Source organism: Triticum aestivum, chromosome 2A, assembly GCF_018294505.1.
Source record: "Triticum aestivum cultivar Chinese Spring chromosome 2A, IWGSC CS RefSeq v2.1, whole genome shotgun sequence".
Lineage (NCBI taxonomy): Eukaryota > Viridiplantae > Streptophyta > Magnoliopsida > Poales > Poaceae > Triticum > Triticum aestivum.
In genome coordinates, this window is record NC_057797.1 from 761,694,231 (window position 1) to 761,702,150 (window position 7,920).

Sequence of the window (7,920 nt, forward strand, 5' to 3'; positions counted from 1 at the left end):
CTATTTTTGCTTTATTTAATCTAAATAACAGAAAGTAAAAAGAAGGTACAGAGAGTTGTGCTTTCTAACTTCATCCATCTCATGCTCATCAAAAGAAATCCACTAACATTGTGGATATCTTGTTAACAAACTCTTTCCGAAAAACATGAAACTGGAGAATTTTCGAATAACACTAAGTTACCTCAACGGGGATATGCATGTCCCCAACAATAAGAATATCATATTTCTTCTTGACAGTAGGAAGAGGGAATTCAAAACCTCCAATAGTAATCGTTGAAATTTTTCCAATAGAATTGATACTGTTGACTTGAGGTTGTTTCCTCGGAAAGTGTATCGTATGCTTATTACCATTAACATGAAAAGTGACATTGCCTTTGTTGCAATCAATAACAGCCCACTGCAGTATTCCAAAAGGGTCTACCAAGAATAATAGACATTCTATCGTCCTCGGGAATATCAAGAATAACAAAGTTCGTTAAAATAGTAACATTTGCAACCACAACAGGCACATCCTCACAAATACCGACAGGTATAGCACTTGATTTATCGGCCATTAGCAAAGATATTTCAGTAGGTGTCAACTTATTCAAATCAAGTCTATGATATAAAGAGAGAGGCATAACACTAACACCGGCTCCAAGATCACATAAAGCAGTTTTAACATAGTTTCCTTTAATGGAGCATGGTACAGTTGGTACTCCTGGATCTCCTAATTTCTTTGGTATTCCACCTTTAAAAGTATAATTGGCAAGCATGGTGGAAATTTCAGCTTCCGGTATCTTTCTTTTATTTGTGACAATATCCTTCATATACTTAGCATTGGGATTCATTTTAAGCATATCAGTCAAACGCATACGCAAAAAGATAGGTCTAATCATTTCAGCAAAGCGCCCAAAATCCTCATCATCCTTTTTCTTGGATGGTTTAGGAGGAAAAGGCATGGGTTTCTGAACCCATGGTTCTCTTTATTTATCGTGCGTCCTAGCAACGAAGTCTCTCTTATCATAACATTGATTCTTTGATTGTGGGTTATCAAGATCAATAGCAGGTTCAGTCTCTACATCATTGTTATTGCTAGGTTGAGCATCAATACGAATATCATCACTAATATTATCACTAGGTTCATGTTCATTACCAGATTGTGTTTCAGCATCAGAAATAGAAATATCATTGGGATTCCCAGGTGTGTCAACAACAAGTTCACTAGAAGCATGCAAAGTCCTATCATTTTCCTTTTTCTTCTTCTTAGAAGGACTAGCTGCATCAACATTAGTTCTCTGACAATCTTGCTCAACTCTCTTAGGGTGGCCCTCAGGATACAAAGGTTCCTGAGTCATTTTACCCCCTCTAGTCGCAACTCTAACAACATCATAATTTTTCTTATTATTTAATTCATTGAGCAAATCATCTTGTGCTTTAAGCACTTGTTCTACTTGAGTGGTAACCATAGAAGCATGTTTACTAATAAGTTTAAGTTCACCTTTAACTCTAGACATATAATCACTCAAGTGTTCAATCATATCAGCATTACGTTTCAATTGTCTACCAACATAAGCATTGAAGTCTTCTTTTTTAACAATAAAATTATCAAACTCATCCAAGCATTGGCTAGCAAACTTAGTAGATGGGATTTGAACCTTATTAAATCTATAGAGAGAATTGACCTTTACTACCTGTGTCGGGTTATCAAGACCATGTATTTCTTCAATAGGTGGTAAATTCTTAACATATTTAGCTTTCATACCCTTTTCTTTCATAGATTTCTTTGCCTCTTGCATATCTTCAGGACTGAGAAATAGAATACCCCTTTTCTTCGGAGTTGGCTTAGGAGTTGGTTCAGGAAGTGTCCAAACATTATCATTACTCAACATATTATTCAATAGCAATTCAGCTTGTTCAATAGTCCTTTCCCTGAAAACACAACCAGCACAACTATCCAGGTGGTCTCTGAAAGCATCGTTAGTCCATTATAAAAGATATCAAGTATTTCATTTTTCTTGAGAGGATGATCAGGCAAAGCATTAAGTAATCGGAGAAGCCTCCCCCAAGCTTGTGGGAGGCTCTCTTCTTCAATTTGCACAAAATTATATATTTCCCTTAAGGCAACTTTTTTCTTATGAGCGGGGAAATATTTAGCAGAGAAGTAATAAATCATGTTCTGGGGATTACGCACACAACCAGGATCAAGAGAATTAAACCATATTTTAGCATCACCCTTTAATGAGAACGGAAATAACTTAAGGATATAGTAGTAACGAATTTTTTCCTCATTGGTGATTAGGGTGGCTATATCATTCAATTTAGTAAGATGTGCCACAACAGTTTCAGATTCATAGCCATAAAAAGGATCAGATTCAACCAAAGTAATTATCTCAGGATCAACAGAGAAGTCATAATCCTTATCAGAAATACAGATAGGTGAAGTAGCAAAAGCAGGGTCATATTTTATTCTAGCATTCAAGGATTTTTCTTTCAGCTTAGCTAAAGTTTCTTAAGATCATATCTATCTTTGCAAGCTAAAAGATCTCTAGCAGTTTCTTCATCCATAACATAACCCTCAGGCACATCAGGCAATTCATATCTAGGGGAGAATCTTCATTATCACTTTCATCAATATTATCAGTTTCAATAATTTCATTCTCTCTAACCCTAGCAAGTTGTTTATCAAGAAATTCACCTAATGGCACAGTATTATCAAGCATAGAAGTTGTTTCATCATAAGCATCATGCATAGCAGAAGTGGCATCATCAATAACATGCGACATATCGGAATCAATAGCAGGAGTAGCTGTCGCAAGTTTACTCAAAACAGAAGGTGAATCAAGTGCAGAGCTAGATGGCGGTTTCTTACCTCCCCTCGTAGTTGAGGGAAAAATCTTGGTTCTTTCATCTTTCAAGTTCCTCATAGTGATCAATAGATATAAATCCCAAGTGACTCAAAGAATAGAGTTATGCTCCCCGACAACGGTGCCAGAAAATAGTCTTGATAACCCACAAGTATAGGGGATCGCAACCATTTTCGAGGGTAGAGTATTCAACCCAAATTTATTGATTTGACACAAGGGGAGCCAAAGAATATTCTCAAGTATTAACAGTTGAGGTGTCAATTCAACCTCACCTGAAAGACTTAATATCTGCAGCAAAGTATTTAGTAGCAAAGTAATATGGAAGTAACAGTAACGGTGGCAAAAGTAACAGTAGTAGTTTTTGTAGTGATTATAAAAGTGGCAACGGAAAAGTAACTAAGCAAAGATCAATATGTGAAAAGCCCGTAGGCAATGGATCAGTGATGGATAATTATGTCAGATGCGATTCCTCATGCAACAGTTATAACATAGAGTGACACAAAACTAGCTCCAGTTCATCAATGTAATGTAGGTATGTATTCCGTATATAGTCATACGTGCTTATGGAAAAGAACTTGCATGACATCTTTTGTCTTACCCTCCCGTGGCAGCGCGGTCCTATTGGAAACTAAGGGATATTAATGCCTCCTTTTAATAGAGTACCAGACCAAAGCATTAACACCTAGTGAATGCATGAACTCCTCAAACTATGGTCATCACCGGGAGTGGTCCCGATTATTGTCACTTCGGGGTTACCGGATCATAACACATAGTAGGTGACTATTGACTTGCAAAATAGGATCAAGAACTCACATATATTCATAAAAACATAGTACGTTCAGATCTGAAGTCATGGCACTCGGGCCCTAGTGAATAGCATTAAGCATAGTAAAGTCATAGCAACATCAATCTCAGAATATAATAGATACTAGGGATCAAACCCTAACAAAACTAAATCGATTACATGGTAAATCTCATCCAACCCATCACCGTCCAGCAAGCCTACGATGGAATTACTCATGCACGGCGGTGAGCATCATGAAATTGGTGATGGAGGAAGGTTGATGATGACGATGGCGACGGATTCCCCTCTTCGGAGCCCCGAACGGACTCCAGATCAGCCCTCCTGAGAGAGATTAGGGCTTGGCGGCGGCTCCGTATCGTAAAACACGATGAATCCGTCTCTCTGATTTTTTTCTCCTCGGACGTGAACATATAGAGTTGGAGCTGACGTCGGTGAAGCCTCAGGAGGCCCACGAGGCAGGGGGTGCGCCCTGCACCCTCGTGGACAGGGTGTGGGACCCCTGGTGTTGATTCTTTCACCGGTATTTTTTATTTATTCCAAAATGTGTCTCCGTTGATTTTCAGGTCATTCCGAGAACTTTTATTTCTGCACAAAAATAACACCATTGCAATTCTGCTGAAAACAGCGACAGTCCGGGTTAGTTCCATGACAATTCTATTACTTACTTTGCATTCTTCATGGCTAGTTGATAGTTTTCTAAAAGAGACTCCCTTCGTTCTTTACCATGGTGGGTGCCACTCAAACTAACTAGTATTTTTCCTCTTTATATTACCTTGTGATGCAGTGGACATAGATGGTTTAGCTAGACGTGGAGCCGGAGAAGCGAGCAGGAAAATGCCGGACACGCAACACCGCAAAAACACAGACAAATACTGGCAAGATATCAAGGTACATCCTGTCAAGTACAATGGGCCAGCCACCATGTGTTTTGCACTTTTACTGCTTTCTCTCTTCTACTCTTGTCTCCTTGTTTACTGAAGGGAAACATGTGCTCGTGGCCATCCATCAAGAAAAACTGCACCTACGTCTAACCGAATAAAGAACTCTAAGGGCATCTATAATGCAAGAGCAATTATGTGGTTGCAGGCAATAAAAATATTAATTAATGAAGTGGCATCGGTGTAGGAGTCGGTCTCCTGAACGCACAGCGCCTACTTGAGCGCTAGCGCAATTGCTTTCTCGTGAAAAAAAGGACAACGCTTGGTTAACAGGCTCAGGGGGTAAGAAAAAAGAATGAAGCGCCCGGCGGCAGTCCTAGCATCGACACTAGTAATAATCCTTGGAACGAACGAAATTGGACCACAATCGCCAGGAATTAAATCCTAGCGCCTGGCATAAGTACTGACCGGCGTTGTAGATGCTCTGTCACTGCTAACTTGCGTTTATAAGTAGATAGATAATGATTTTCTTTCATGTACTCCTTGGTCCATGGTGTACTTTGTTTCCAGATCTATTTTAACAATAAATGGTTATTTTAAAGCAGAAAAATAGGGGCGCTCTTTACCATTTTTTCGTTTCAGTGTCCTTGTCAATCTTGTAATTTAAATTGTGAGAGCAAACTCAGAAATTTAGCTGCATATGCTCCTCTTCACATGCCATTTTACTTGTTTTTTCAAGAAACGTAAAGACTGGGACCACTATCATAAAGCAATGAGACATGTTCCTGTACAAGGTTTAAGCAGTTGGTATAGTTGTATATACCATCTAAACTAATGATGTCTTTGAACTATGGAAGCCAGATTTCACATCAATTGGCAACATAATTTGTTCTCAAAATCGTAATAATCTAAACTCGCTATACTATAATGCCTGGGTAACTAATGCTTCAGTTTATCTAAAACCGCAGTATTACAATGTGTGGACAATGAGTAGTTAAGTTTTTGAAAACAGTGTTTTTTCTAACTTTAAAGTACAGGTTGAGAACTCTTTCTAAGATGCTAAAAAACTACAGTTTTCTAAAAGAGAGTTCCAACAATAGATGGCTATTTGAACGTCTATAGGGTGTTTTATAGTTGTTTGTCTCTTTTGTTAATATTCATAGGAGTTGTTGGTTCTATCTTCTTGCTTGTAACGCTCTTGGTGCTGCTGTTCCTGACCTCTACAAAATCCATGCAAGTAATAACATGTACAGAAAGTGAGACATTCAGAGCATGTGCATGGATGTATTCTAGCATCATTGACATCTATGTCCATGGTGTGTCATGCTGGCATGCTTGCAGAAGACGAATCAATGGCAGCAGAGCAGCAACTATGGATATCCTGGTCAACATTCTGTGATTCTATGTGTACTATTTTTCACAAAAAGTAAAAAGGTTTGATTTGCATATGAACATAGTATTGTAGATAGAAATGTAACCTCGTATCTTTGGCCATAATTATGTTGGCACAAGAAAATAAGATTTCAAATTTCCCCTTTTTAGAGGTTGCTACTAACTTATTAGGAGGAATGGTATGGTGATAGACTACGTGCTAATCGGATTGGATTGTCATTTTCTTACTTAACCGTTGTAGCAGTTAATAAAGAAGATGGAATAAAGTGTGGTATTCATCTAAAAACAAGGATTTCCTTTCCTTGATGTCTTTATTGCTCTATGCCCCATGAATTTAATTGCCAAATTCATTTGATGTTTCATCGATGAATGATTATAATGTCATTCTTTCACATAAACGTTTGCATTCATGTTATTCACAACTTTTCTAGAAGGAGCAACCTAACCTGTGAATTTTGTTTCTTGTTCAGATTTGCTATTTGGTACCATGTGATTTGGTGTCATGCTAGCTGACCGGTAAATCTGGTTTAGTTGTGTGTTGCAGAGTTTTTGGCCTCACACATTCCCCCTATGATGTTTTTTTCGAAATCTCTTATAATGGTTGACTGTCTTAGAAATCATTTTCCATGTTATTGTTGGCCCAACTATTGATCTCTACAAAGACGAAATATATTATGTGGGAAATGTGGTTTCAGTAGGGTCAACTTGTAAGGAGCTAATGTGATGCGAACTGTTTGCTTTTGTTTGCTCTGCTAGTTAAGTTTTGGGAAATTATCATGAGAGAACGTTGCACGTTCTTGCTTCTGCACGTGACACAGAGTGAACCGTTGATTCGGGTTCCCAATCGCCCAAGCGTGACTTCATTCGTTTAGATGGGGTCTGGTGCTAGCTAGCTGTCGTACGTTGTCACTAAATGCATGTACCGTCGAACAATATCGGAGTCCTAATTTTGTTGATAAATTTCACTGGACTAGTATACTATCACCAAATGGTATACAATGCCAATAGTATATACATTTCGTGTTTTTAAGCCGTGTGGCATGTGTAGGTAATGACAACATTCTTTGATAGGTGAAACCTTAGGATACTCAATGACGCTCTTGGTGCCCTTGATGATGTTGTTGGAGCAAAGCTAAACCAGGTTCAATATTTGATGAATTCCTTTTTTGCTTGTTCTCTCGAATTTCAAATAAATTTCTTTGATAGTATGTTCATTCAGTTTTAAAGCATGTTAGTTCCTTTAAAATGTTATCAAGAATACTAATTCCTTTAAAAATTCCACGGAAGCAAAATATTTTGATATATTTATGCCACAATTAATCATAAAGTGAGCGTACCTTCCCAACTCTGACAAGGATCTATTTCCATTGCTTGAAAGCTTTGCATGTATCGCACATGTATTGCTACTTTTCTCATTTATGAAGGACCTCCTTGTAGTTTTGAAGCCTGAACTTGTATCTACGTGAGAGATCTGTAGTACCAATGGTAGAATACATTCTGCGTTTTCTCGGTTATAAAAATTGCATGGTATATTGAAGCGGCGAAGATACATGAGTATGTGATGTCAAGCAACATCAAATAAATGTGTTTTGCAAGCTAATCCCAATCACGTTTTAAGTGTATATGTTTACATACATGCACATGTGTTAGCCCTTTACATCATTGACTTCAAATGCTAGCTCTGCCAATGGTCTGATTAAACCAAACCATGAAGGAAAGGCTAATTTGTGGGCCCGTACCAGAAGCCCGTCAGGGTGTGTGCCTGCAGAGGGCCTCCAAATCACCCCCCATTTTGCAAAGCGCTAGTATTAATTGGAGTTTACGTGAGATAATTATGCATTGGTAGTACTAGTGACGGCAACGAATATCAACAGTCAACAATTTGTAGGCTTCACCTCTCAATCCCCACCTAATCTAAAAATTGTTTATGGAGAAGCAATTGAAGATTGTGTACTGTTTGTGTTCAAAATAGATGAACATTTTGGATTTTTTGCACCCA